This window comes from Macaca mulatta, chromosome 4, assembly GCF_049350105.2.
Source record: "Macaca mulatta isolate MMU2019108-1 chromosome 4, T2T-MMU8v2.0, whole genome shotgun sequence".
NCBI classification, from domain to species: Eukaryota; Metazoa; Chordata; class Mammalia; order Primates; family Cercopithecidae; genus Macaca; species Macaca mulatta.
Window position 1 is genome coordinate 142,380,574 of NC_133409.1, and position 21,961 is coordinate 142,402,534.

Sequence of the window (21,961 nt, forward strand, 5' to 3'; positions counted from 1 at the left end):
GCTGGCTGAGCCCATCCCCCTGCTGCAGACTTCTCTTCCCATTCCTTCTCACTCCAGCTCTGGGGAGCGTGGGCCTCCCCCAAGGCAGCGTTCCCAGGCTTCAGCAGTAACAGGCTCTCCATTCTTCCCTGCCCTTGGCAGACCTGCCTCCTCCCACTACGACACTGTCTGCTGCTGCTCATGGGCAACCGCCTCAATCCAAGGAGACAACGCAGACCTCTTGGGGCCCAGGCCTGGTCTGTCCCCTGACCCTATAGGAAGAAGAGGAATTGGTCTGAGTCTCCTGCTGAGATAGACTCACAGGGTCACTCATTTTACCCTCAGACTGCAAATGTCATTGGTCTCTGGCATCTTCACAAACAGCACTCACTGACCACACTTCGTTTTTCCCAAATGAGGGAGAAATCTGACATTTGCCCCTCCCGGATCTTCACGCTTTGGGCCAAGCTCCAGCTACGTTCAGATGTCAACCCCCACCTCCCTGCCTGAAGGTTGACAACCACCAGAAGGGGGGGCCTATCTCCAAGTTCAAGACTCGCTACCCACTGGGGATCCCAGCCCCCACCTCTGTCTCCTCCTTCTCACATTTGCCCATCAGATACTATTGGCAAGAGTCACCAGAACTCAACCCAAAATCAGAAATCCTCAATCCAAGGAAGAGGATGTAACGTGGCTTTCTTTCACTTACCAAGTTTATCCAGCTATTTTCCAACTTTCTTTTTAGGGATCCTGAGCTCAGTCCTCAAGAATTATCTTCTGATGTCCCAGAGCTGGGCACTGGGAGCCCAGGTCCACAGCAGGGAGCTGCAGACAGGGAGTCCTTCTGTGGGCATGGATTCCTGGGGTGGGGTGTGCTTGATTTGAAGCAGTGCCTCCTCCTCTGGAGGCTTCAGTACTAAAATCTAGCCCAGGAGGGTCCCAGCCACAGCCCAGCAAGGCATCCAGCAAGGGAGGCAGGGCCACTGTCAGGAGCAGCATGTGTGGCTGTCTTTCTTAAAGGCACAGCCTGCCCCAAGAGCCCAAGGGGAGTGGAAATGCTAGAAAGGAAGGAGCAAGGGAGGATGAGCCAGCATCCTCTAGGGAAAAACTCTGAACACACACCAGTCCATGACCAGCACTAGCCTCCACAAGCTTCTCCACTTTCCTGATGTGGAACATGGAGGCAGAAAGACCCTTCCCCAGGGGAAGCTGTCCTCCTGTAGCTCCAACTCCAGGGCTGAACTCACCCAGAGGGTGTTGCAATAACCCATAAGAAATATTATTTATTTACTATGTACGCAGCACTTTCCTAAGTGCTTTGCATGAAGAAACTGATTTAGTCCCCATAGGAACTTCCGGAGGTAGGTACTGTGATTATCATTCCCATTTTATGGATGAGGAAACTGAGGTCTGGAGCTAGCAAATTGCCAAGGTCTTACAGGTAATACGTGAAAAAGTTAGGATTTCAACAAAACTGATTCTACTGGAGCTCAACCACTCATCTTCTACCAACCTTGTCAGGAGGGTAAATTTCTTTTTTCATCTTTATAGTTTTTTGTATTTTCCACATTCTAAAATAAGCATTATTCTGTATAAAGAGAAAAAAAATACAGATTCCACTTTCTATCTCTCACTCCAGCATTTCAACCAAGATGAGACTAGAGCAAGAAGATAAATGTATTCTACACGGAAGCTCTAAGAGGAAGGAGAGTAGCAAAATTAACAGGACAGTGCAGCAACACTATGATTAAATCTATTTGAGTTTTGCCTATTATAGATCCACAGGCAGGTTTTAAATAAAATTAAAGCAATCGCTTCTTCTTTCAGCCAAAAATGAAATAAAAAGTTTTTTAAAACCTGGTAATTGAAAAATTCAGTGAAGTCCAGGCTCCTCATATATTATCCAAGACCTTTCCTAATTTGATCACCAGCTCCCTCTGCAGCTTCCCCCACATGGTGCGACCCACCCCACCCAGCCACCAGGCCAGATTACCAGAGGTTTCCATAAGCCTCTCCAGCACGCTACCACTCGCTCAGGCTAGGATGCCCCTTCCCTCCGCCTGTGCAGTCTTTGCCATCTTTCCAGACCAGGTTAAACTGTCAGTGCTGCTATGGAGGCTTCCACCCCCATGAGCAGAGTGTTGAAAGTTTAAAAACTCCCTCCTCTGCACTCCCACAAGATTTGCCCATTGCTATGGACTGAATGTGTCCTCTCAAAATTCCTAGGTTGAGGCAGAATTCCCTATCTGATGCTATGTGTAGGCGGGACCTTTGGGAGATGATTAGGTCATGAGGGTGGAGCTCCCCTGAACAGGATTCATGCCCTTATAAAAGAGACCCCAGAGAGCGGTCTCACCCCATCTGCCATGTGAGGACACAGTGAGAAGGCTGAACCACCAGACGTCAAATCTGCCAGTGCCTGGATCTTGACTTTCCAGCCTCCAGAACTGTGAGAAATAAGTGTTTGCTGTGTGAGTCACCCAATCTATGGTATTTTGTTAGAGCAGCTTGAACTAAGACATCATCCAAAATCTGTTGTTAGAGGTGGCATCACATTGTATGCTAATTAACTGAGCATCTTTTGTTCACTTCTCTGTCCCCAGCAACTAGCACTAAAATTGTGTGGAGTCAGGCAGCACATGATCGTAATTCTGTTTGAGAGTGTGTTTAGTTCTGCGGGCCCTTCCTCATGAGTTACCTCATTCGAACTTCACAACAATGAATGGGCATTAGATGTGTCAAATGTTAGTACTGGAGGAGGTAAGTAGCGTTTGAGGTCCTTGTAACTCTGCCCTTTGAAGACTAGGTTTGCCCAGATGGACTTGAAGGACTGGCCAGGCTCCCCAAGCCCATTTTCAGCTGGGCCAGACTCTACCCCCCGTACCTGCCTTCCACAGGCCTCCCCGTGCTCCAACCTAACATCCTCTTGTCCTCAGCTTCCTCCAGCCAAGCCGAGCACCAGTGGGCACAGAGATGATGATGATGATGCTCACTAGCTGGGGTGTAGGCCGCATTCTCTGTGAGCTAGTGCATGCAAAATGGCCAGAGCACTGATGAGGGGCCACATTTTCAAGAAAGAACCCAGAACAATTCTGCCAGTTTTATGGAGGAAAACCCTGTTACACATCCCCGGGGCTGTACCTCCTGGCACTGGCATCACTGAGAGAGGGTGTGGAACAAAGGCACACAGAATGTCAGAGCCAGAAGGAACCTTAGAAATCACATTGCTCAACCCCACTCTAGACAGGGAAACGAGGGCCCAAACTCGGGAGGGACTTGTCAGAAACACAGTGACTCAGTAGCAGAAGACACAGAGTGACAGCTGGCTCCTGAGCCCTTTTCGATGATTCCGATCCAAGCAAGAAAAAGGAAACTAAAGAGTTTATACTAAAAGGATGTCACAAAGTCCAAATTAATTGCAAGGCATTCTTCAATTACATAGCACACAAATGGGCTTTAAATGCAACATCACACACAGAAAACATGTTATAAAGAAAACAATACAGAAGTATAACAGAGGAAGATGTTCAGTAACAGTGTTCAAATTTAGTCACCCTGGAGGCCAAGCCACGCTACAACCCACATTCTTCCATGAGCTCCCCTACAAATGAATTGAGCAGGTAAGAGCTAAATCTAACACTAGTTCTGCATTGTGTTAGTAGAATGCATTAACATGAAAATACCAGAGATTAATACTTTCTTTCATCCTCAGATAAAATAATTTATAGTTGTGCCAGTTATTGATGTTTAGTCAAATACTGTTGGTCCCCACCCCCAATTGCACAAGTGGATTGTACGTCCTGGGTACCTGTGTTGGGTGGGGCCATGTGACTACTTTTGGTGCACTCACTGAAAATAGAAGGTGAGTGTCATAAGGGTTAATTTTGTATGTCAATTTGGCCATGGGAGCAGGTATTTGGTCAAACACCAGTATAAAGGTTGCTGTGGGGTTTTTTTGTTTTTTTGTTTTGGAGACAGAGTTTCGCTTTGTCACCCAGGCTGGAGTGCAGTGGCATGATCTCGGCTCACTGCACCCTCCGCCTCCCAGGTTTAAGTGATTCTCCTGCCTCAGCCTCCCAAATAGCTTGGGACTACAGGCATGTGCCATCATGCCCAGCTAATTTTTGTATTTTTAGTAGAGATGGGGTTTCACCATGTTGGCCAGGCTGGTCTCAAACTCCTGACCTCAGGTGATCCACCCACTCCGACCTCCCAAATTACTAGGATTACAGGCGTGAGCCACCATGCCCAGCCAGATTTTTTGGTTTTTTGTTTTTTTTTTACATGACATGAACACTTAAATCAGTAGACTCTGAGTAAAGCAGATTACCCTCTATAATGTGGGTAGGCCTCATTCAATCAGTTGGAGGCCTTCAGAGAAAATGACCGAGGTCCCCCAGTGAAGGGAACTCTATCCCCAGACTGCCTTGAGTCTTGAGCTGCAACATCAGCTCTTTCCTGGGTCTCCAGCATGCTGGCATGCCCTGCAGATTTTGGACTTACTAGTCCCACAATCATGTGAGCCCATTCCTTAAAACAAATCCAGATATATGTAGAGAGAGGTCCTATTGGTTCTGTTTCACTATAGAACCCTGACAAAAACAAGCATCATTAGTGGTCTAGAGCTTTTAATTGTGAGGACCAGACTCCCTTTTCCTTTAGCACAGCAGCTGTCAACATTGAAGACAAGGCCTGTTCTGCCAGCCTCAGTTCCTAAGGGACCATAACAAGCAGAGTCCCTCTGTTGACCCACTACAGACAGATAGCATGAGTAAGAAATAAACCTGTGTTGTTTTAAGTCACTGAAATTTGGAGTTGGTGTGCTATTAAACCTAATCTTGTACTGACTGAAGCGCTCATTGTTTATCTTAGATTTAAGACATTAGGGGGCTAGGGGAGAAACCCCGAAAAGTAATAGAACCATAAAAGGATTTTGATCCTGGCCTCCCAGAAAGACTCCCGGACACACAGCCTTCCTCCAGCTGCACAGCTTCCCTGTTGTCTATCTTGGGATCCTGGAAGTCTTAACCCAGAATCCAACCACGGTTGTGTAAGTGCATCAGAGGTACAATCTCACTGCTGAAACTTCCCCCAGAAAATGTTCAGAGCTCAGCTGAAGAATCTGACCTGGGCCTAGGATGGGAAGCCCTCCAAAGAACAAAAGTTTCCACTACGGCAACAAGAATGTTAAACATGATTCTAAAAAAGTTCTCAGTAAGAGAAATGTGATGATGAGTATTTATAAGCCAAAAACCAAAGGCCATTCCCTAGTTCCTATGAGGTTTCCTGCCACATGGGGAGGGTCAACAGGACTAGAGATGGTACTGGAAACAGACATGATGTCCTTGGCTCCATTACAGATGGGTTAAGTGTGAAGCCTTTGAGAAAATGCAGTCACAAAGTGTTGATGATTCTCCTTGGAAATCAAGGGGGACCCAGAGGCTGCTGGGACTCCTCCATACCTTTCTTCTCAATGAATAAATCCAGGCCCCTGAACTTAAATAGTCTACAAAGTGTGGGGTAGAATAAAATATAATGGACTTGAACTATCACAGGAAATATTTAGCTTAGACCAGCAGCTCTCAAAACTGGAGGTGGCTCCCCATCACACCCCTTACCCCCAGAGACATTTGGCAATGTCTGGAGATGTTTTGTGGTTCTCATAACTAGTAAATGTTACTGGGATCTACTGGGTAGAGGCTAAGGGTGCTAATAAGCCTCCTATATACAAAGGATAGCCCACCCCAACCAAGAATTATGTGGGCTAGTATCAAGTTTGAGAACCTGTGACTGTGATCAAATCCCTCGTTATGAGGGTGTGAAGGTTTAGAACAAGAGCAGAGGAACATTTATAGAGCAATATGCCCCACTGCAGAAAAATACATTGTGGTCAAACTGTGGCACCTCAGGCCAGCAGTATCAGCATTACCTGTGAACATGTTAGAAATGCTCAGCCTTGGGCTCTGCCCCAGACTCCTGGATCAAATTCTTTCTCAAGTATTTATTGGAAAAAAATACAACATGTGATTCATATACCTATAGAGAAAAACCAAAACTGACTATCACTAAAGCATCCTGAGAGGTAGCACAGTTCATGTCAGTAGGAAAAATGAATCTTCATTGCTACTCTCTTTTTTCTATGAGGGAGGAACCCAGCATGAGAATCAGGGTAGAAGGTCCGTTCTTTAGAAGTTGTCTTTGGATTTGCAAAGTGAACTGAGGAGTGGGGCTGGAGAATAAAGACAGCTGAATTACTCAAAATAATAAAGAGGGGGACCTGTTTGAGTGAGTTGCTGGTGAGCACCAAGGGAGAGAGGAGGAAGAAGACCAAATGACATAACCTTTGGCCAAGCAATCTCTTTCAGAATAAGGTTATCCAGTATTCAATTCTAAATTTTTGTAATACAAATACCCTTGGTCTCCCCAGACCTCCTTAAAGTTCACCGCATTCACGAAGCCTTGTGTAAATGGTGTGTGTGTGTGTGTGTGTGTAAACCAGGGGTATGGGAGTAATTTCACATCTGGGTCAACACAGTGCAGAAGAGTTCATGGTTTGCATGAAACCAATGAGAGTTAATGTTTCCTGTGGGCTTGCTATGTGCAAGGCACTGTTTAAGTATTTAATACTTAACAGACACAGCCTCATTGAATGCTCACAGCTGCCCTGTGGGAAATAACATTATTATTTCATATGAGGGATAAGAGGTCTGCAACAGAGGGAATTTATGCCACTCGCTCAGGGACACCCATACAATGAGTGAGCCTTAGAGACAGAATTTAAATCTCAGCACTCTGGCTCCAGAGTTCATGTTGTTAATTTCTGGGCCACCATGCTTGTCACCTAGGGGTAGTTAATAATCTTAACGAATTCAATGGAAATAGGAACTCAGAGCCAGAGGTGAAAAATATAAGCCACCACCACTTATTTTGGAATCTCTAGACCAGCATTTCCCAGGCTTCAGTGTGCACCATGATCACCAGGTGAGCTTGATAAGACACAAACCGCTGGGCTGCACCCCTAGAGCTTCATCCAGGAGCGTTGGGCAGAGCCCAGGGATGTACATTTCTAACGAGTTCACAGGTGATGCTGACACTGCTGGTCTAAGGTCCCACAACTTGAGAACCACTGCCCTACATTTGTGGCAGTGAGATTCAGCTAATTTATTCTGAATCTCAAAGACAGGGCTCCTCGGGGGACATCTGGTCACAATATCAATGACTGAGTGGCTCTGAATTGAATCCGGCTAATGCTGAAGAGAATGGAGGAGGAGACGGATGAGTACCCAGTGGAATTCAACCCGGAAAACTTCCTGGAGGAAGAGCCACATGGTGAGAATAGATGCTGAAGTTACTTATTTTCTCAAGTCTCCTTGATACACACTCCATATAGCAGGGCTCAGGCATTTGAGTTCCCTCCTCGACCTCCCCGCCCTAGAACTGCTGGGAGGGTACCCCTTGTTCTTTGGTGAGTCAATCCAGAAAGGCTTAGCAAGAAGTGAGGAATCAGGAGACGTTCTCTTCCATGGAACTAGAAGCTGCCTAGGACAGTGGTTAGGAGAAAGACGAACACATCTGAATCACAGCTATTCTGCTGTGTCACATGGATTTTACTTCAGGTCCTTAGCTATTCTAAACCTTAATTTCCAAATCTGTAAAACGGAGGAACTCACCACCTGAGTCTCAGAGGTGTGACAATCAGTTGTATGTAAAGTGCTCACCACAGTGCCCACCCAACGCCAACCCCAACAATGGCATCAGAGCTCCATCTGTGGCTAGGGAAACCAATCCAAGGTCAAAGGTGAGGCTGACTTTGTTACAGCTCCCAACGCATATAGGAGCTGGGAGGTTGAAGTTTAGATGCTCTTCATCTTCTATCATTTAAAACAGGGCGTGCAATCTTTTGGCTTCCCTGGGCCACACTGGAAGAATAATTATCTTGGGCCACACATAAAATACACTAACACTAACGACAGCTGATGAGCTAAAATTTTAAAAAAATTAAATTAAATTAAAAAATAAAACCTTGCAAAAATCTCATAACGTTTTAAGAAATTTTATGAATTTTTGTTGGCCCTCATTCAAAGCCATCCTGGGCTGCATGCAGCCCACAGACTTGATTTAAAAGATCCTCCATCCCACAGGGTATCAGCTGGTCTTTTAGGGCCCCTTTCCCCCAGTTCTCAGTTTCCTCTCTACCAAACAGTGGCCATGACCCTTTTCCACACCTCACTGGACTCATCTCATTTACAAAGTGGGTAATACTAAGCAGAAGATAAAACCACAATACAAAACTGTCTAACATCTGCACATACAATATATACTCAACCATGCTTTTACAATATATGTGGAGAAAAAAGACTGGAAACATCAATTGCCAAATGTTAAGTGAACTGGGAAGTCAGATTCTCTAAGTGTGGTTTGTGGCCAGGTAGGAAGCTGCGGGAAAGGGGGCAGAGGAACAGAAAGATCGAAGTCTCTTTTCAGTGCCCTGTGATGGGCTCATAAACTAATTTTATTTTTGTCTTCTGTGTATTTTGTATAATAAATCCATGTTTCTTTTATAATAAAGGAGGGAAAGTTTTTTTTTTTTAAAAGCAACTTCATATCCTCCTAAAGCTTTTCTTGATTATAACCCACTCCACACACACTCTGCTCACTCAGCTCACGTGCTTCCTCTTGGTGCCTGTTCTGTTTCTAGCCTATGAATTTGCATAACGCAGCCATAAGAGGTTGCTTTCTAAATGCTTTTGAGCAGATTTCCTATTCATTTACCTTAGATATTCTGGTAAGCTGAGCTGCCCCAACATGGGGGGAGATGCTTCCTCCTAGTGGAAGAACAGTCAGACTCAATGACTATGACTCACTCTTGGGGATCCACCCTCACCCCAAAAACTCACTAGAGGGCTCTTCATGCAGTAAGTGGTCCATGCCAAAAGGAACTGCACAGAAAGTGGCCTGTAGGTGAGGAGAACTGTGTGTACACACACACACACACACACACACACACACACACACACACCCCCCAATCTGCCTCTTCTTTCCTTCTGTCTCCAGAGGAAAATGTCATCCGGTTAGTGCCCTCAGATGAACTGGGAAGGCAAGCTCCCCGGTTGTGGTTTGTGAGGGGTGGGTGGCTGGGGAGGGGAGGTGTCAGGGAGAGCCAATCCACTTCCATCTGGCACTGAAATCTACACTTATTTTCCTGGACTGGACTACGATCCCATTTCCCAATGTGAGGAATCGTGCTTTCTTGGTGACACACAGTTTCCCCCAAGAATGCTTGGCTTTTCAATGAGGAATTCTTGTATATTTGGGATTCTTGGAAACAGGACAAAGACTAATGAATTGCTGGCTCTATCCTAGGTTTGGAAACCCTCTAGAACTCACAGGAGCTGGAGGAGGACAGAGGCAGGCAGGAAAAGGGAGTTGAGGGTGTGTTTGCAACAGAGGGGAGGGTGGCAGGATTGAGATGTCAGATTAAATTGTTTGAGTTACAGGTACTCCAAAAGCTACCTGCTGACCCTACAGTCAGAGGTCACCATCCACACTAAGAATAGAAGGCTGACAGGGGCAGAGTGGGGAAGCAGGGGATACTGAGTGTTTGTGGAGGCCAGAGAGTTATAACAAAGCAGAACTCAGGTAGAGTCAATTGTCAAGTTCATCATGAAGTGAAATGGTTGGGACCTGTGGGGTACGGTACAGAAAGCACAGGTCCTAGGGTCAGGCACACCTTACTTGAAATCCCCTCTGTGCCACAGACTAGATGTGCGACTTTAGGCAAGTTGACTAAATTCTCAGAACCTCAATTTCCTCTTCTATAAAATGGGATAATACCCACTTTGCAGCTGTTAGTATGAGATGTGCTGAAATGCGCAAGGGCTTAGCCCGGTGTCTGGCACATAATGGGCTCTCCATACATGGTAGGTATTAGAGAATTTGAATTTGAAGTTGAAGAGTAGGAGTGTATAAAGCCCTTCATAGAAGAACAGCTGTAGAAGGTCTGACCGCTGTGGGTCTGGCCAGAGAGTGGAAGACCTAGCTCCTGGGGGCCACAGGAACTAGGCTTATATTCCCCTCCTCACACGCTCTTTGAGGGCCTTTGTTAGTTCTGGCAGGTTTGGGCTATGCACCCTGCCCTGTGCTCCAGATACAAACCCTCTGTAGCCTCAGGGCTTAAGTCCAGAGAGTCAATGTGTGGGTTCCAGGTCATCAGAATGAAATCACAGAGGGTCTACAGGGGCCCTGGGTCCTCAGTTCCCTCAACTGTCAGGAAGGGGACTGGCTTCTCAGTAATCATTAGGCAGACCATCCAACTCTGGTGTCTAAGGAGCTCTAGGAGTTCTCAAGTCATCCTGGAGAAAGCCAGAGGCTGAGTGCCTGCCACCTTCCTCAAATCCACCCTACAACATCCCCTGCCAAGAGCTCTAGTAACCTGGGCAAACAGACCATGGCCCCCAGGGTGTTCTCAGTCTAACAGAGAAGGCCAAACCCAGACATAAAAGACTTCAGAATACAGAAAAACAAGGGAAAAAGAAAACAGTTTTCTTCCAAAGGAGCTCATTTATGTAAAGGGATCATGAGGTGATTTAAAGAATCCACATTCCATGGGGTAAATCCAGGCAGATGTTCCAGAGAGGAGGGTGCCGGGTGGGGGTGCCTTTTGGTGTTGCCCACAAGCTCTCCCCAAAAGTCCCCTCCTTTACTCTGTGGCCTGCCTGAAGGAGAACAGGCACTTTGTCCTGAAATAGTCAATGTACATAACCCCTCCATCGCAGGGATGCTCAGGGTGGCTCTAGTTACAACAATAAGGGTTTAAGAACTGGAGTGCTTGCAATGGCGAAGGCGGAGAGAGAAAACAAAACAACATCTACATGAGGTTTTCATTTGCTTTAGCCACGTGAGAATGGCCCTGAAGATCCAGCTATAAATACCCAGCTGCCATTGCCACAAGATAGAAAATCACACACACACACACACACACACACACACACACACACACACACACACACACACAGTCCCTTCAGTTTACAGGCTTACAAATGCAAATCAAAGTTTCTAAGAACATCTGCTTTGAGAAGAGACAACGCTGGACCCCTTGTGCTAAATGCCTTGTCATGAGGCCTCCCCAAACACATCTGAGAGGACTTGGCAAGGAGTGGTCCCACAGCCATCATCAGGGTGGAATGAGGAGCTGCCTCCACAACACCCAGGCCAAGCCAAAGCCCACCAGCGGCCACAAACTGGGCTGAGGGGAAGAGTTTTAGATCCCTTCCCTTAGGATGTAATAAAAAGCAGCCTGCTTGACCCAGGACATTTTAGATTGGATTTCCTAGAAGCAGAGCCTCGGACAGGATGGGTATATGTGTGATTTGGTGAAACTGAGCTCTCGGGAGGAAACAGAAAGGGAATGAGAGGAATAGGAAAAGGCGGAGGTCCGGGGGGGGGGGCGGGATCTGGGAAAGAATGTGGTTTCAGGTGAGGTTTAACTTCAGCCTCATCCTGTAAGGAACTCTGAAGGGTGACTTGAACTGAGACACATTTGTCCCTCTAAGGGGCAAGAAGAAGTGGGGCTTTTCCCCTTTCCTAGTGAGTCATTAGTCACAGAATGCAGGGGAGAGGTGGGCTGGGGTGGGGCAGTTGGGTGTAACTTCCAGGTAGCTCTGGGTAGGGGGGGATGGACGACCCAAGGGCAATCCACACAGGTGCGAACCATTAGCTGGAGCACCCACAGCAACTGGGGGATCTGCGTGGGACACCAGTAGTATTTTCTACACAGACTCTTCCATACCAAGTGGCCTGTTGCTTAGAATTTGTTTTTTCTATTGATCACATAGGTTTGTTTTTATTTTATCTGAGAAGATTTTAGAATCAGCCTGCTGAAGAGAGAAACAAAGGTTTGATCGATGTGACACATGATGCTCATTGTTCACCTAATGTCTGGTCTCTTCTTCTTTCTTCCAATGAACGCGCCGCTGTTTTTGTTTGCAGCAACAACATGCCCAATTTTAAAATGTTCAGCTTCCCCCCAGACTCCATTGCAGTTTGGAACCTCTATTTAACAGAATTTTGACGTGTATGGGCAGGACTTTCAGAGAAGCTTGTTAAAGAGACCAGAAGTAGCTGGCATGCACTTTTTGTGCATTGTCATTTTCTTTCTTCCTGCCTGGAATGCAGATTGAAGATGGAGGTGATGCAGCCACATCGTAACCACGAGGCAATGAGCACAAAGACAAAGGTTCCATTCTAAAGAAGGCTGAAGAAAGAGAGAGAGAGAGGGAGTCTGGGTCCCTGATGGCACTGTGGAACCACCCTACCAGCTCTCGAGTGTGCCTGCTGAACTGGTTGTGTAAGAACAATAAAGAACCCCAGCTGACAGAAAATTCTGGCCAGGTTTCTGTTCCATGTGGCTATAGCTGAATATAAATTCTGATACAAACCTCAAAACATTCGTTCTGTGGGGTATACCATGGAAAAAAGTCCCTTTAGATAAACTGAGAAGTGCTAGTTTAGACATCGTAAAACTAGGGTGTTTTTTGTTTTTGTTTTTTCACTGCAGTGCTTCTCTGAGCACTGTGGCTCTCTGGGGGGAAAGTAGGGGAGATGGAAAAGGGCTGCTTAAATTTCTTTAACCACAGAACTTTCTTTTTCCCTAGGACAACCATTGTGAGAACCTAGTATTCTATCAAAGGCAGTTTGGGAAATGCTATAATAGATGACCTCTTGAGATTTCTTTCCTCCTGAACATTTCACCATTCCCCAGCTAGAAGAAACCAAGCAGATAGCCAGGTCTATAAGCAGCCCTGGCACGTGACTTTAATGAAACATGAATGAGAGCCAAAGAACTGAGGCCTGTGAGGTTGGTCAGGGAACAGCAATGAACTAGGTAAATTAAGAAACAGGGAGGTGCCAAGTCCCCTGAAATTCTGGAGTGCTCACTCCCCCATTTCCTTTCTGCGAAGCCATGAGTCTGGCAGAGGCTGTGTCCCTCTGGGTCCACAGCTCCTGCAAAGTGGTCCCTCCTGCACAGCTCCAGCAGGCAGAGCTCTGGCGACACCACTCCTTGCTCTCACACCTTCAGGTAGAGGAGCGCTAACAGCTTCCTGGTGCTGCTCCTTCCTGAGTGTGTCAACATCTCTCTACTCCCTCTTCTGTAAATAGCCTTCTCATTAAACTCTTATCCATCAAACTCTTTTGGGAGTGCCAACTGCTTCCTGCCTGGAGCCTGACTGACAGAGACGACCATACACATTCTTAGAGCAACCATGCTCCCAGGATTTACTCAAACAAGTCCCAGTTTCATGAGATTTTTGTCTTTTAATTAAGGTGAATTCTGTGATATATAAATAAGCAGGATGCAGGAAGGAAAGCCACCCCAACTTTACTCCCCAGTGCAAGCACCATGCCAACCCGATAAGGGGTTCACTGCTGCTGAACTGACAGTTAACGTTCACAGACTGGGTCAAGGACAAAGGCCACATAACAAGGACAAGGGCCCTCAGGGCCAGCACAGTGTATGTCACTTGAATTGGGCTCAGACCAGGTTTCTTTTTTTTTTTTGAGACGGAGTCTCGCTCTGTCGTCCAGGCTGGAGTGCAGTGGCCGGATCTCAGCTCACTGCAAGCTCTGCCTCCCGGGTTCACGCCATTCTCCTGCCTCAGCCTCCCGAATAGCTGGGACTACAGGCGCCCACCACCACGCCCGGCTAGTTTTTTGTATTTTTTTGGTAGAGACGGGGTTTCACCGTGTTAGCCAGGATGGTCTCGATCTCCTGACCTCGTGATCTGCCCGTCTCAGCCTCCCAAAATGCTGGGATTACTCTTACTCGGCCTCCCAAAGTGCTGGGATTACAGGTTTGAGCCACCATGCCCGGCCAGCCCAGACCAGGTTTTAACGGAAGGAAGCTATCATAAAGAGTAAGGGACATGAAAGAGCTGAATCGACTGCATTTCAATAAGACACCAGAGAAGAAGTGAGCATGGCTTCATTGTCAAGTAAAAGAAAGTGAAGCAATTCCCAGTGGTGGGTACTTTCCCACCTTAGGCTGGGGTGTTCGCAAAAGGAACACAGCAACGGCTGTATATGAATGAAAATCAGAAGGGAAGGAGGACTTCATGGAGACAAGGCAGTGATCGTGGAGAGAGGAAGATTCTTACACCCTGTGGCAATGAGAAGCACTTGAGATTATCTGGTCCCATGTCCTTATCAAAAGGACAGCCTGTGGTCACTTTCTAGCACTTGCAAGAAATCCCAGTAGCGCTCAAGGAAGGGATGGGAGAAAGAAGGCTCCAGCAATTTGCTGTGTGGGAATGAGCCAGAGAGTCGCTGTTTGCTTTCTATTAGGTTGGTGCAAAAGTAATCACGGTTTTTGCCATTACTTTTGCACTGACCTATATTGCTATGACCCTATTTGGCATCTCCACCAGTATATCAAAAAAACAGTGATTACCATGTGCACATGGGGTGTAGATGTTTGCAGAACAGCCTATTTGGAGATGTCACATCTATTAAAATTTTCCAGATGGACCTACAGCCATGAAGACAGCTTCCTGTTCACTCTTCCGCATATCTACTTACCAATGGTCAAGGGAGATGAACTAGTAGTCTGTGCCTAGCTTTTAAAATTAGCTTTGCTTAAAACCAAAAAATATTTTAGATATCTAAAAGATATAAATAATAATAAAATAGGCCTGGTGCAGTGGCTCATGCCTATAATCCCAGCCCTTCAGGAGGCCGAGATGGGCGGGTCACTTGAGGTCAGGAGTTCGAGACCAGCCTAGCCAACATGGCAAAACCCCATCTCAAGCAAAAATACAAAAATCAGCCAAGTGTAGTTGTGCTGGCCTGTAATCCCAGCTACTCAGGAGGCTGAGGTGGGAGAATCACTTGAACCCAGGATGCGGAGGTTGCAGTGAGAGGAGGTCACGGCATTGCACTCCAGTCTGGGTGACAGAGTGAGACTGTGTCTTGAAAATAAAATAAACATTTGTATACCCACCTTACAGTCTAAGAAATAAAATATTACAGATATAAATGGAGCCCCTACGTGCTTCTCCCCTGATCTGCCTTACTGCCTTTCCTAGAAGGAGCCACTTCTCTGAATGTCATGGTTGTTCACAAACGTAATTTTATGCTTTAATTATACATATAAATGTTTGTAAATAAAAGACAGTATTGTTTTACATGATTTTAACTTACTAGCAATGACATCCTTCTGCAACTTGCTTAATATTGTTTCCACTTCATATCGTTTCTGAGATTATATGTCACTAGTATCTGTCTTTAACAATGTCTAGCACCTTTTTTTTTTCAGTGTTCTATAGTATTCCACTCTAAGTATGTATGTATCAAATTATTTAGCCAGTCTTCTGGTTGATAATAGGTATATGGGTTGCTTTTTAGCTCTTAAAAACCATGCTGCAGTGAATATTCCTGAACATGTCTTCTTTTCATATGTATTAGACTTTGTCTAGACCTACCTAGGAGTGAAATTGCTGGGTCTTAGGGTAAGTGCATCTTCAGTTTTACTAGATAGTGTCAAATTGCCCTTTGAAGTGTTCCTGTCAGTTTAATTCCACCCTTAGTGAATAGGAGTTATTTTTGACTCCACATTCAGTATGATGAGCATGATTTTTTTTTTTTTTTTTTTGCCAATCTGATGAGTATAAAACAGAGTCTCCTTGTGATTTTCATTTATGTATTTCCCTGATTCCAAGTAAGGTTAAGCATCTTTTCCTACGTTTATGATTCTATGGCATCATTTTAATGTTAGCATTACATTTACATGCTTTAAGAAACTAAAGGATTTTTTATTTCAATTCCTCACTGGAAAACTTGCAGAGGACAGAAGGGTTGAGGATAGAGGCAGAGAGAAGACTTCCTTTTGCATCCTGGCTATGAGACAGGGATTTTTTTTTAAATAAGCCATAATATTAGAGATAAATCACATGAAGCAGAAATTCCAGCCATTCCTGGGCGATGTGGGGAATGCATTTTTTAGACCTTGTTGTCATTGTCTAGGAGCAGTTCTGAATGATTTCATCATACCCTTCACCTGCAAGGCACATAGCTATATGTGTAGAGCAGATAGGCTGGAGGAATCATAGGAACCATTTGTCCATCTTCCTACCACAAGAAGCACCATATATTGACCATATCAACAGATGAAATGGCCCCTCTAATAACAGATACCTGGAAGAAGACTCCACAATGTCCTTCCACTCTCAAATACTCTTTTCTTTTTTATTTTATTTTTTTTTTGAGACAGAGTCTTGCTCTGTTGCCCAGGCTGGAGTGCAGTGGTGTGATGTCCGCTGACTGCAAGCTCTGCCCCCCTGGGTTCATGCCATTCTCCTGCCTCAGCCTCCCAAGTAGCTGGGACTACAGGCGCCTGCCACCACATCCGGCTAATTTTTTTGTATTTTTAGTAGAGACGGGGTTTCACCATGTTTGCCAGGATGGTCTCAATCTCCTGACCTAGTGATCTGCCCGTCTCGGCCTCCCAAAGTGCTGGGATTACTCTCAAATACTCTTAAATGAGAAAGAGGCACCCTAAGTTATCTTTCAAATCTCTTTTACATCCTGAGCAAGACGGACTTGTTTAATTTCCATCCACTTTTAGCATCTCCCTCTTATAGCAATAATCTTCAGTTCTAGATCCTTCCCCCATGACACTGCTGAATACCTTGAGGACTCATCTATATGTCCCCTATCTCTGGCTCAAGGATGGTGGCAAAATAGATCAACTAGTTTGGAAATGCTTGAGAGTAGGGACCACATGTTATTCAACTTCGAAGTTTCAGGAGGCATCTGATTTATGTTTGTTAAGAGAAGGAAATTCTTCCACACTGAATTTTCTCTGAGCTTTAAGAACAGAGTAACAATAGAAATAAACAAGCCAGTCTTGTTCAGGATATAAAAGATACCTTAAAAATACCTTAGGGGCCAGGCACAGTGGCTCACTCCTATAATCCCAGCACTTTGGGAGGCCGAGGCGGGTGGATCACAAGGTCAGGAGATGGAGACCATCCTGGCCAACATGGTGAAACCCCGTCTCTACTGAAATACAAAAAATTAGCCGGGTGTGGTGGTGGGTGCCTGTAATCCCAGCTACTCCAGAGGCTGAGGCAGGGAAATCACTTGAACCCAGGAGGCGGAGCTTGCAGTGACCCGAGATCGCACCATTGCACTCCAGCCTGGGTAACAGAGTGAAACTCCGTCCAAAAAAAAAAAAAAAAAAGTACCTTAGGATACTTCTTTGCCATGAAACCTTCCCTGACTTCCCCCAAGTCAAAATGATCTTTCATCATCCATGTGTTGCAGTAACACCATACAGTATAATACCTAGCATTCCAATGGAAAGAAAACCATGTGGCAAATAAGAATATTCATAGAGTATATACTATGTTTCAGGCACTGTTCTATGTACTTTACATATATTAATTTTATCCTCATTTGGGAGTAGGTATCATTACCATCACCATTTTACAGATGAGGAAACTGAGGCTCGGTTTCCAAGACTACACTCCTAGCAAGTGGTGAAATTCGAATTTAGGTCCCACTAGATTGACTCCCCGGATCTGCACTGGAAATCACTGTGCTATACCAAAACTTCCACTGGAAACACACAAGCCCTTGGATGCTTCTTGCTGTTGTTCTGGTGAAAATGCAGCTGTGGGCTTAGTAAGAAATTAATTATCCTTTGCATCCTTATCTTGGAAACCCACATCAAATCCTTAAGGCCTTGGAGGAATTTGCTGATTCCTTTCTTATTAATAAAAATTCCCAGTCACAGGGGTTTGCCTCAAATGCAGTCACCTCACTTTAACAGACTGGAGCTCTGGAGGTGGGCGGGAATTTTGCTCACCAGAATTCACTCCACAACGCCTGACTCAGCACAGTGTCTCATACCAGGCAGCTTCCCAGATAGTTGTTGAATGACCACAAGCATTAACAAATAAGACTTATCCAGCACTTTGCAGCATGCCGAGCACGTTTCATATACTTTCCACCATTCAGGCTCACTTCAGTCTGGTACCACCAGTATTACTGTCATTTCCATTTCACACATGACTAAAACTGAGGCTCAGAAATGCTCAGAAGCTCATCTAAGGCAGCGCAGCTAATTAGTGGAAGGCTGGAATTCAAACCTAATTCCTGACACCGAGTCCCATGATACCACATCTTTTGTTACTAAAATTAAGTTGATCCCTTTTATTCTTTGTCCTTTGTATGTGTATGTGCGCTTGCACACACACACACACACACACACACACACACACACACAGAACTGATCTTTCTGGACCAGTAGAATAGGCGTCAGCTCAGAAAAAAGGGAAAGAATCTAAACCAAGCTCTTGTTTATGGACTATGAATGAATGAGTGAGGGGGAGACTGAGTAAATGAATACACACATGGATAACTGATATATACAGTCAACAAGTATCCCCTGAACGCTAACTGTGTGTCTGCCACCAGACACTGTAAACACTGCAGTGACTCAGGCACAGTCCTAGCCTTCTAGGATTATCAAATCTGTTGACAGAAGAGTCTCAAAGCAACTGAATCTGAGAATAGAAGCTCACCTTGTCAGAGCCCCATTTGAACAGGAAATGGTGTGAAGAGGGGAAGAAAAAAGCCAGGCTCTGCCAGACTCTTCCCATAAACAGAGGCTGGGGAGGATACCACATCAGGGCAAACTCCTGACAGACAGTGCTCTGAAAGAGTAAAAAATAACCTGCACAGCCCCACTGACCAGGACAGCAATGCCCGCTCAGACTCCCAGAGGGTGAGCATTGTCCCAGGCTGCCCAGGACAGTCTCAGTCTGGGACTATTCCCTCCACTGTCCCATCCACTTAATGCCCCTTTCACTCTTGAGAGTCCTGGTTTAGAAAGTAAATTATATGGTCGCCTTTGCCTTCCAGGAAATTCATGACTCTCCAGCAGCCCCTGGGCAGGAAAACAATTTGGCTTCCCAAGGTCACTGAGTTGCATATGTCTGCTCCTCTTTACACGGCTTCTCCTCAGAGCCTCCACCCCACAGCCTGCACAGGTTCTAGGGGGACAGCAACCAAGTCTGTGTCTGTGTTTTCTTCCAGTGTTAGCACTGAGGCCAAAGTGAGTCACCATGGGATCCAATATGCATGAGCTTCAGATTGAGGCATCTCTGTTTTATATCCTGACCCTGACAGTTTCTGCTTCTAACATCTTAGGCAAGTCACTCAAGTTTCCTCATCTGAGCCTCAGTCTCCTCATCTGAGGAAAGGGAGTAATACTCCCCATCTCATGGGATTGCTGTGAGGATCTGGTGAAACAGTGTAAGTGAGAACGCCTGGCACAGTGCCTGCTTCTTAGAGGACTGCCTACCCTAGCAGACCTTCTAGAACGTGTGAACTCTCAGCTAGGAAGAGCCTGGGAGCTGTCAACATCTCAGGAACCCCTGTCACTGTCAAGGCTCTGCACTATTGAGTTGGAACAGCTTCTTCATCTGTCAAGAATATGCAAAACATGGCATAACTCCTTTAAAAAACTTTGGTCATACCTACTAACGCTGGACATATGCATTCTGAATGCTCTAGCAATTCTACTCCCAGGAACATACCAAGAGAAATGCATTCACGTGTTCACCTAAAAGTGCACAAATGTTCACAGCAAGGCCGCTCACAACAACGCCAGACTGGAAACCACCCAAATGCCCATCAACAGAAAAATGGAAAAAGTGTGTTATATTCACATAATGGACTACTACGCAACAATAAGAATGAATGATCTACACAACGACAAAATGCTGAGCAAATGAAGCCAGACACAAATAAACACCTACTGTATGATTCCATTTGCATGAAGTGCAAGAAAAGGCAAAAACTAATCTATGGTGCTAGAAGTCAGGATCATGGAAGGGTAGTAACCAGAGAGGGGCACAAGGGGGCTTCTTGGGCAGGGCTGGGGTGGTGGATGTTCAACTTATGGAAATATATTGAACTACATCCTCAAAAATTGTGTATTTTTTCTGATTTATGTTGGGCTTCAATAAAAAGTTAAGATAAAATAAAAATTTTTTAATAGAGAGTACATTTCTTTCTTTGGTAGAGAGTTGAGTGGACTAGGTAGGCAGTAGACACTTAGCAAAAGGCATTGGGATGTATTATTTAATACATGTTTGTTGAGCCCTAACTCTTTGCCAGACACTATGCAGGATGCTGGGGAAACAGCTAATGAGATGTAGTCTCTGTTCTCCACTATCCTCACCACCACCACCACCATCATCATCATCATCATCTTCATCCTCACTAACATTTCTTAGTATTTACTCTGTGCCAGATTTTCTTTTTTCTTTTTTTTTTTTTAACCAAGTAATGTATTAACTTTACCTTCAAAACAATCACTTTGCAGATGAGGAAACTAAGGCACAGAGAGATTAAGCAACTTGTGCAAGGTCACACAGCTAGCAAAAAGTGGAGCCAGAATCAGAATCCAGGCCATCTGAATCCAGGGCCTATTCTCTGAAAACAGCCTTATGCTGCCTCTAACATTTGAGAAACCTGGTCTGTTTATCAGCTGTCAGCCTCAGCTTCCATTTAGGCAGCCACAGACATCAATAACATTACCTCTGTTCAGGGCAGCGAGGATGGTGACTTATTGACTTTGTGTCTTGGAAGGGCCGAGCAGTTCCTAACTCTGTCTCTGGGCAGCTGCTAGTGCAATGCTTCCTGGTGGGGAACAGTCTGATTAATACACTGACAGAGATTACAAAAGAAATAGAGAGTTATAATGGCTTGATCCTTCTGCAGCCCAAAGTCCACAGAAACTCTGAATTTGTTTCAAAATAACTTCAAAGCTGCCTCTGGCACTGTGAAAATATTGACGTACCTCCCCACTGACCTGGAATCACTTTCTCCCCTCCCTGCCCTGGTCAAGGGAACTTGGAGGCAGGGGGCTGTAGTGTCTGGGAGGAAACAAGGAAGGGAGTGTTGACACTGACCCCCCGGGAATGTGGTCAGACATGAGCTGTGAGTCTGGATCCCAGAGTCTGGCGGATCAAGCATTCATCACACAGGCAAGCTTTGCTTTGGCATTCAGGATGGACAACGGGTGTACATAACCTGAAAGGCGGAATGTTCAAAGCACAGCACCAAAGACCGCCTGTGCTGGGGACAAAGGAGCAAGAAACAAACACTCACCAGGAGGAATCAGATTTGGCAGACAGTCATGCAGGCATGACATGAATAAGCACACAGGCAGGATGGCGGCTCCCAGTGGGCCGGCAGGGTCCCTTGGGACCACCCCATTCATACTGCAGAAGCACAGGTGAGGTAGAGAGGAATTCCCAAAGGTCAACTTGTCCAGCCCTTTGTCTCCAGGCAGGTCAGCAACAAGGCCATGTCATTATGCTTCCACCCAGATACATCCACACCCCTCAGATTAGCACGGGGTTGGGGAACAAAAGCAAATTTGCCAATAAAAGTCAAGACATTCATTCAGTCTGCCCAGTTTTGACACAACTCTATTTGTAGAGAAATCAGTTGAGGGTCACCTAAAAAGCATACAAAGCACGGGGGGGGGCGGGGGGGGAAATGTACTTTTTCCTATCCTGACATAGCTACCAACAATTACCTAGAAAATAATGGACTCCTCTAAAACAATTTCATATAAAATTGCTAAAACTTGTAGCATTTTTCCAGGTGCCGTGCCAGGGACTTAACATGCATCTTCCCATTTAATTGTCTCAACAACCCCATAAGGAAGGAAATGTTATTATCTCCATTGGACAGATAAGAAAACTGAAGCCCAGACAAGGCTCATAACTTGTTGGGCAAGTTATTAAATGGCAAAGTAGGTAGGGTTTCTTCTTGGGAGGCAGACTCTGGGCTGGAGTACGGCGGGCAGCAGGCTTGTTAGGAAGGACTCCTGGAGTCAAGTCCTCCGGGCAGGAGGGCAGGTTAGAGGCAGCACTGGGCAGAGGGAGAAATGGAGCTGTGATGTAGC

At 45.6% G+C, this 21,961-nt stretch overlaps 1 protein-coding gene across 25 annotated transcripts in view; it reads right to left on the minus strand.

Annotated features, from left to right (window-relative positions):
• The window catches only part of DAAM2 (dishevelled associated activator of morphogenesis 2), a 114,167-nt gene that overhangs the window by 83,760 nt on the left and 8,446 nt on the right, over positions 1-21,961 (minus strand). For 3 of the 25 annotated variants that reach the window (XM_078000021.1, XM_078000015.1, XM_015136298.3), the window contains exon 1: positions 689-989. The exons of 21 other annotated variants lie outside the window; for them this stretch is intronic. The gene's annotated coding sequence lies outside the window, so the exon portion shown is untranslated. Of the gene's footprint in view, positions 1-688; positions 990-21,961 lie in introns of those variants that run through there. One more of the 25 variants, XM_078000018.1, reaches the window with a different exon arrangement.